This window comes from Bison bison, unplaced genomic scaffold (assembly GCF_000754665.1).
Source record: "Bison bison bison isolate TAMUID 2011002044 unplaced genomic scaffold, Bison_UMD1.0 scf7180017864475, whole genome shotgun sequence".
In the NCBI taxonomy this organism is placed as follows: domain Eukaryota; kingdom Metazoa; phylum Chordata; class Mammalia; order Artiodactyla; family Bovidae; genus Bison; species Bison bison.
Window position 1 is genome coordinate 3,838,938 of NW_011495036.1, and position 8,402 is coordinate 3,847,339.

Genomic DNA, 8,402 nt, shown 5'->3' on the forward strand with positions numbered 1-8,402 from the left:
TGTGATAATAGCAAAACAATATAGTTAAATAGGCTCGATAAATGGGGTTAGCTGTTTGTAATATTCTACTTTATATAGCCATCTCTTAAAATCTAGCAACTGTTGTTTCGACAATATAAAGATCTCTATATAAATTAAAAGATACTTTTTAATGTTTATAGACTTTGTATTTCAAACTTGTCACTTAGAGACTTGAAGCTGCATGTTTTGGAGCAGAGACAAAAATGGTGTCAATTTCAAAAATCTGTGTTAAGTCAGTTTTAAAAATATTGACCAATAGAAAGTATGATTTTATATGTGAAAAATATAATTTACCTGAAGTTTAGTTTCAGTTTTCAGTTATCTTAAGACTTTTATATTGGGCCATAGCATAACAGATAAACTGGATCTACAGATACATATTTTGTAATGTTTTTAAGTTTCCAAAATAATTACTGTTGTGATGCATTAATAGGTTTAGATGTATGTTCCCTGTTTTCACTAGGAACAGTGAACCCATGTGTGCTCTGGTAAACTGTTTCCTTAAATGTGAAATGGTCCCTGTATTGATTATGTTCATTTTGTAAGAAGTTCTATTAGGTTAGAGTGTATATTGGAACACTTTTCAAGACCTATTCTTTGGCTTTATCTGATAACATAAATTACTTTAATTGCTTACTTTTAAAGGTAACATATTGTTTAAAGTTAGAGTCTTATTAATAGTAAGATGAACACTTAAATATGCATTTTCTTCAAATGTTTAAAATGTTTATAGCATTCAATATGTAGCTGGTATTGCTTGATTAAAAGTTACCTATTTAACATTTACATTTGGTGTATTATATTTAATAAAGGTAGAATCTGAAAGGTTGTTGTTGAATCACGCGAATACACCGGGATTCTTGGCCCCCGGAAGAGAAGAATTCAATCCAGGGCCAGAGACGAGGCTTAATCGCTCAGAGCTTTTGTGTAATAAAGTTTTATTAAAGTATAAAGGAGATAGAGAAAGCTTCTGACATAGGCATCAGAAGGGGGCAGAAAGAGTACCCCCCTGCTAGTCTTCAGCTGGATATTGTATAGTCACTAGCAGTCTGTTAATGAAAGAAAGGAATGTCTTAAAATTCAGAATGGCACCAGGCCCCTCACCCGTAAGATGCATTTTGGGATAATCTTGGCACCAAATGGCTTATCCTGGGCCATAAAATGATTAACTTGAATCTTGAAGAAGGGCAGACCACCATACAAATAGTTTCATTTACATAGATTAGGGGAACAATATCTGAGTATAACATACTGGTTTGTCAAGTAGGTTCTGGGCCAAGAGGCAGAACCGACTTGGAGACAGAGTTTGGGGTAAAGGCATAGTACATTAGCATAGCTTAAGACGGACATTTCCATAAGAAAAAGGCATTGGTTATCTCTAGGCTCGAGAATAGCCAACTTCAGGCGAAACCAGGTGTCATTATGGCAACACAGTATTTTAAGAGAAACCTCCCTTAAATTTGTATAGAGAAGGAAAAAATATTGCTAGTTTGTTTCCTCCTGCCGCTTAAGAGAGAGAAAAATGTCTGACACTTGCAGGCTATTTCCTCCATTTGGAGACCCCTCTCTCCTTGGGGACCCCTAGATTTCCTATCAACCTGCCTAGGAAATGACTCTCTCAAATCTATAGTAAACTTTAATACTTTCTGCATGTTTGATGGCATTCCAAGTGTAAATTAACCTACCAGTGTTTATATGAAATATACATGGACAGTAAGACTACAAATCAAACTATTGGGTTTCAAATTTTTTCTCTTCATGGAATTTTTGGGTTTATTTCATATATTTATCTCGTTATTACCAGATCCACTCCAAATGTTTACCAGAAATTGAGTTCCAGGATGTAGAAAGTAATAATGATTTAAAAGGACACTATTAACTGAAACTTGAGAATCATCAGGTTAGTGAGTGATTCTTTCCTTTGGGCCGTACATCAAGTTAGCAGAATCCTAGAATTACGCAAATTGCTTCCTATAATGATTATTTATATTAAAAGGCTACATTCAAAGTAACCTTTTTAAATACGATTGAAACCTGGATCAGTCATTATTTTTAACATACTAGTGGCAGTGAGGAGTGTACGCATGTGCTTGTGTGCTCAGTCGTGTCTGACTGTTTGCAGGCCACCCGGCTCCTCTCTGTCCGTGGAATGTTTGCCTCTAGTCATTTGTTTCTAAAAGGATTTAATGAAGTGGAATTCCCTTTTAAAAAACATACAGACCAAATTAATGAATTCATTTTGGGGGAAATATAGAAAGGATCACTTGAAATTCTAACTTTGAGATTTTTTTGGAATAAAGATATCCTCTTCAAAATGTAAAGGAAAGATCAGGCAACTTTTAGATCAACAGGTTTTTAACAATGACCATGTAAATTGATCCCTGTTATTAAACTTCCCAAGTAAAATATAGAAACTAGAATAATTCATGAATCTTTAGTCCTACAAGTGAAAAAGCAATATTTATTTTCTAAGATCTCTAATTTGATATTGGTTAATTATATAAAGTTGTTAGAGAATTTAAAAGACTGGTCAGATTATCCAAGTTTCTAAATATCTTCAGCAAAGTTTCAGACAATTTCAATATGATTAATTGTTGCTCAGAATCATTTTTTATTTCATACTGTATTACTGGGACACCAAAGAACACTTTAACTATATCAGCTACGATATACAGATAGTTATGTTTAGAGATAACCAGAGATCTAGAATATTGTAAAATACCCTGAGACTGTCCCCAAAAAAGTGGGACTAAAAATTCTAAATTGGCTCTGCCTAATGCCAGTGTTAATTTTGGTCAAAAGAGATAATATGTGTAACTGAGAAGCTCAATATTTCAGGTAGTTTCTTAAAAAAAAGTTCTTCAGCCAGAGTTCTGTATATGTTGACTTAACTTCTTTTTCATTATTGATCAGTTACTTATTACAAAGTATCTATCTGGCATAATAGTAAAATGTTTAATACTGTTAGCTCTTGTGGTCAGTAAAGTAATGGCCCTCCAAACTGACCAGTCTTCATGCCCAAACCTGTGAGTATGTCACATGGCAAAAGGGAATTAAGGTTACAGAAGCAAGTAAGATTGCTAATCAGCTGACCTTTAGATGGGGAGAGGATCCTGGATTATCTGGGCGGGCAGAAGAGAGAACCAGAGAAATGGCATCTGAAGAAGGGCTCCACCACTGTTACTGGCTTTGAAGATGGAGGAAGGTGGCTAGGAGCCAAGGGATTGCAAGTGGCTTCTGGAAGCTGGAAAGGGCTGGTCCACTAGAGCCACCAGCAGGAATGGTACCTTCGGACATCTTAATTTTAGCCTGGTGAAACCCATCTCCAACTTCTGACTTCTAGAAGTATAAGAAAATAGATCTGTATTGTTTAAGCCACCAAACTTGTGGTAGTGTGTGACATCAGCAATAGAAAACTAATACAGCTATAAGGGTTATCTCTCAAGAGCTGCTGGGAACAATATGAGATTCCTGCCTGAATTTTGATTCTTGGGGACAAAGCAGTTATGAGCTGTGAGTATTAAATAACCCCCTAGCTTTATTGTTCAGTTGCTAAGTCATGTCTGCCTATTTGCAACCCCATGGACTGCAGCACCCCAGATTTCCCTGTGCTGCACTATCTCCTGGAGTTTGCTCAAACTCGTGTCCGTTGAGTCAGTGATGCATCAAACCATCTCATCCTCTGTCACCACTTTCGCCTCCTGCCCTCAGCTTTCCCACCATCAGGGTCTTTTCCAGTGAGTCGGCTCTACACATCAGGTGGCCAAAGGATTGGAACTTCATCTTCAGCATCAGTCCTTCCAGTGAATATTCAGGATTGATTTCCTTTAGGATGGACTGGTTTGATCTCCTTGCAGTCCAAGGGGTTCTTAGTGGTCTTCTCCAACACCACAGTTCAAAAGCATATTTTCTTCAGTGCTCAGCCTTTATGGTTCACCTCTCACATCCATACATGACTACTGGAAAAACCATAACTTTGACTAGCTAGCTACTGCTTAGCTACTAGTGTTTATATAGAACTTAGATCTTAAGGTGGCTCAGATGGTAAAGAATCTGCCTGCAATGTGGGAGACCTGGGTTTGTTCCCTGGGTCCAGAGGATCCCCTGGAGAAGGGAATGGCTACGTACTCCCAATACTCTTCCTGGAGAATTCCATGGATAGAGGAGCCTGGTGGGCTATAGTTCATGCGGTCGCAAAGAATTGAACACGATTGAGTGACTAACGCTAACACTTTAGATCTTAATACTTAGGGTTGATAATAATAGTCCCCTGACACATGAGAGAATGTCGTTAATATGTATATTATGGACATTGATTGTTTAAAATGGCTTTGCTTTTCCTGCCAGCAAGCTGAGAGCCAAACTCCTGCATCACTTTTCCTGCCAGGAAGCTGAGAGCCAAACTCCTGCATCACTTGTAATTGTACTGTTAAAGAAGGCAGGCTCTGAAGCCAGATTCCCTTGATGCAGGTTCCTGGCCGAGCTTGTCAGCTGTGTTTAACCTTGGACAAGTTAGGTAACAGCCCTGGGCCTCAGCTGTCTGGTGTGTCAGGTGAAGATGGACGCACCTGCCCTCACAGGGATGGCGCAGAGCGCTTGCCTCAGTACTTGTCACAGTGGACGAGCCTTTCACGCTTTGCTGCTGCTGGAAGGGCCTCTGCAAGCAGTGTGCACTGGTGCGTCTTTCTGTGCAGCGACTGCCCGGACTCTCTTGTGCTGTCCTGCTGCTTTGCTTTCATTCTAGTTTCTTATCTTCTTTCTCTCTTCTATAAATGCCTATACCCTGCCTCTAAATTTCTTAGAATGAAGCAGGCCATAAGTTAGTATGTTACTCAGGGGGCAGTGGATTGCAAATGATAGAAATACTACTCAAACTAGCCAAAGCACACAAAAAAGTAAAATTTAACTCCCGTAATTGACACCTCCAGAAAAGAACTCAGATATAACTGGATCAAGAGCCTTCTGCTTTCTTCCTGTTGTCTCATCTTTTCTCTCATCCCTCCCTTCTTCCCCCACCCCTCCGCCTCCACACATACACACTCCTGAGTAAGCAGGAGTGGTTACAGTGCTCACTGAGAACTTGTAGGAAATAGGCACACAGCAGTGCTCAGGTTTGAATGCCGAAACAAGTTGAGTGCTCCCAAGACGCCGCTGGTTATGGCTCATGTTTGTCTGACAGTTGTGCTGTGTGAGCAAACCACAGAGCGGAGGTGTTACTGCTTACAAGTGCGTCTTTGGAACCACTCATTCGTTACTGATAAGGACTGAAGCATCGCCTCTGAACTGCTACCCTGGGAGTGGGGACTCCAGCAAAACTTTCCCCATTGTGTCAGCAGATGACTGAAAAGCTGTCTGTAGAGCATGGGATGTTCTTTCCTTCCGTGCTCACTAGCGTTGCTCCATCCCTGTCTGGTTCGCATTGTTTCCCATGAGAACCTTGCTGTCGCCGTTATCTCTGCTCCTCTGTATATAACATAGTTTTCCTCCCGTCGTTTTAATAGAGGTTTTCTCTTTATTACTGGTTGTAAGCAATTTCATCCTGGTGTGCCTTGATGTATTTTTCTTCATTCTTGTCCTTGGGGTTTGTTGATATTCTTGAATTTATAGATTTATCAAAACTTTTACACAGTACTTCACATATTTGTCTGACTGAACTCCAGCTCCACATACATTAAGCCACTTGAAGTTGTCTCATGGCTCTTTGCTGTTTTGTTCTTAAGTCTTTGTTCTGAGATGTAGTAGTTACTTAAGAGTTTATTAGATCTAGTCAATTCTTGCTTTGAAGCTTTATCAGGTGGCCCCAGGGCAGCCTTTATAGTTTTGTTTTGTTTTGTTTTTTTCTGACTCCAAAGGCAGTAATTCTCACTACTCTTCTGCTTATCTCAAGGTTTTTCACTATGGTTGGTGGAGCTGGAGCTTTTCAGGCCCCGCGTGAGCTCTGAGAAATTGTTCCAACCTGCTTCTGGCCAGGGCTTTGTTTTTCTGCCTCAGATACCGTCCTTACACGCATACTCTGATCACTATTCAGCTGCCGCTTTCTCTGTGCAGCTCTCTCCTCTCCGGTACTCTGGCACCCTGCTAGCGCCAGCTGCCTTGGCTCCCCAGCCTCCCAACCCTGGGAGCCCCCAGACTGTGTCTGGAAACTGCAGGCCGTGAGCAGTCATACGGCTCACCTCACTTGTTCCCCTGCTCTCAGGGCCTTTGTCTCGTGGTCCAGGGTGACAACTATTCCTTGATCTGTTTTGTCCAACGTTTTAGTTTAAGCGGGGCAGGTGCATCCAGTCCCTGTTACTTCATCATGGATGGAAGCTGAAGTCTTCTTTTAACTTTGAATTTTTTGTCATGTTGACCTGTCTAGATTGTGTCTTTAGCCCTGCTGTGCATGCGGTAAAGCATTTGGCCATCTTCTCAACTCTTCCATTGCTTAACCTAACATTCATGTAGATGGAGGTGCCCAGGGAGAGGACTGTCCATGCTGCCAGCAAGAAATACGGCTGGGGCAAAACTGGCAACTCTTATGATATCATAGGTATAAAGACATTAGAGTTTGTCCCACTTCCATACCTCTGCCAAAGGGAAAACCCATAATAATTACTGGGGGGTCTCTTGCCCAGACCCAAGGTGCAGATAAAACCATTAGGGGAGAAAGTGCCATGGTGGGTACACCCCCAACTATGGCATTCCCAAGAGAATTGTGAGCTTCCTGAGTCCACAGATTTGAGAAGTACACTCTGTCTTGTCAGGTACATGTATCTGTCAGGGTGGGCAGTGTGAGAAAATGGAGAGGAGAAAAGGCAAGAGGGCTTCCCACCCAGACCCTGCCAGCCCCAACAGTGGCAGGAGAGGGGTCCCCGGTGCCTTGGGGAATGAAAGAGCCCAGCCATAAGCAGGTGCAGAGAGGCCCACAAGCCATGGGGGAAAGGGTGAGTGGAGGGCGAGTCTGAGAGAGCAGAGATCCTGCGCTTCACGGGGAGGGGCTGGGACCTCACACCCCACCCCCACACACACACAGTTGTGCCTTGGCCAGTGGGCTCTTCACTCTGGCCTGCAGCCTCCTCATACACTCACCCGCCCAGCCCTCAAGGCTTCTCACACTGCAGCTGAGCCAGCTGCATCAGGCCCGGGCCTGTGGTTCCTGTGTTACTGAGATTTTTGCAGGCGCCTCACTGGATTACCAACTGAAGGGCAGAACACCTGCCTTGTTTACCCAGCATCTGTCTCTTAAATGAATAAAGAGAGGGAGGCCAGGCCACGCGCTGGGGTGTATCTTCCTACCGTTGGGGAAGAGGGGCTTAGCTTGAGCAAGCGCGTGCTCCCCCACCATGGGACCCCGGCCCCTCGGGCTCCAGTCTACAGGCACGCAGGTCCTCAGTGCCTCCTGCCCGCCTGGCTGTCAGCTGCTGCTGTTCGCAGAGCTGTCGGCAGAGGGATGTGTTGAGTCGGTCCACACGGACTGACCACGGAATTCTGCACCAGGCACTCTGCTAGGCGTCAGCAGCTTCGGTCACAAAGGTGTGATTGCTGCTCCTCCCAAAGGCAGTGGTTGATTCCTTAGCATGAGCATAAATGTACTCAATTGTTGAGAGTTCTCAGAATAGGCTGTTACAAGCAGAAACCTCTGCAGAGTGAAGCACAGCCACCAGCAGAGCTCAGAGAGCCCAGGTCAGCTTAGCTAGGCTGGGCTGATGCCTCCCAGGTCAGACCTAAGCATGCAGGTTACCTGCACTTGCCCAGATTCCCAGGGCTCTCATGTGTCCCCCCACCCCAGGGAGCCCTTCTCTTTCTACAAGTTCAGTCAGAAAGAGGCCCTCCCAGCCGCCTCTGCCTTTCGCCCCCCATGTCAGGCAAGAAGTGCACAAGGGCCACCTTTCTGTACCCCCAGGAGCCTCTTCCCTCTAGCCCAGGACCTACACCTACCTTCCAGGCACCTCCTCCCGTGCACCCGCACCCACCACTCCCGTCATTCCAGCTCCATTCCAGCTCCTCGCTGGACCTGTGGGTCCATTTTTTGGTTATTCTGAATGTGTCCAAGCGCCAGGGCTGTTTTTGTCCTCTCAGGAACCCCAGTGCCTGCACCTTGGGCGAGGCGGATGGGCGAGGGTGGCCTTGGTCTTCTACAACGTAGACCCCCGAGGTAGAGCGGTTGTAACCCACAGAGCGAAGGAGAGAGGGTACCCGGGTTGGCATCGAGAGGCCCTGTTTAGAAGAGCCTCCCCAGTTAAACAAGTGGCAAACACTTCAGGAGCACCCGAGCCTCGGTCGAGGTCGTCGCCGGAGTGTGCGGTCCCCCGGGCAGGGTCCTGCTGACACTGCGCGGCTCCCTCCTCTCGGGCGAAGCCTTCCCCATCCGGCCCCGCGCTCTCCTCGCTGGTGCAGCGTCT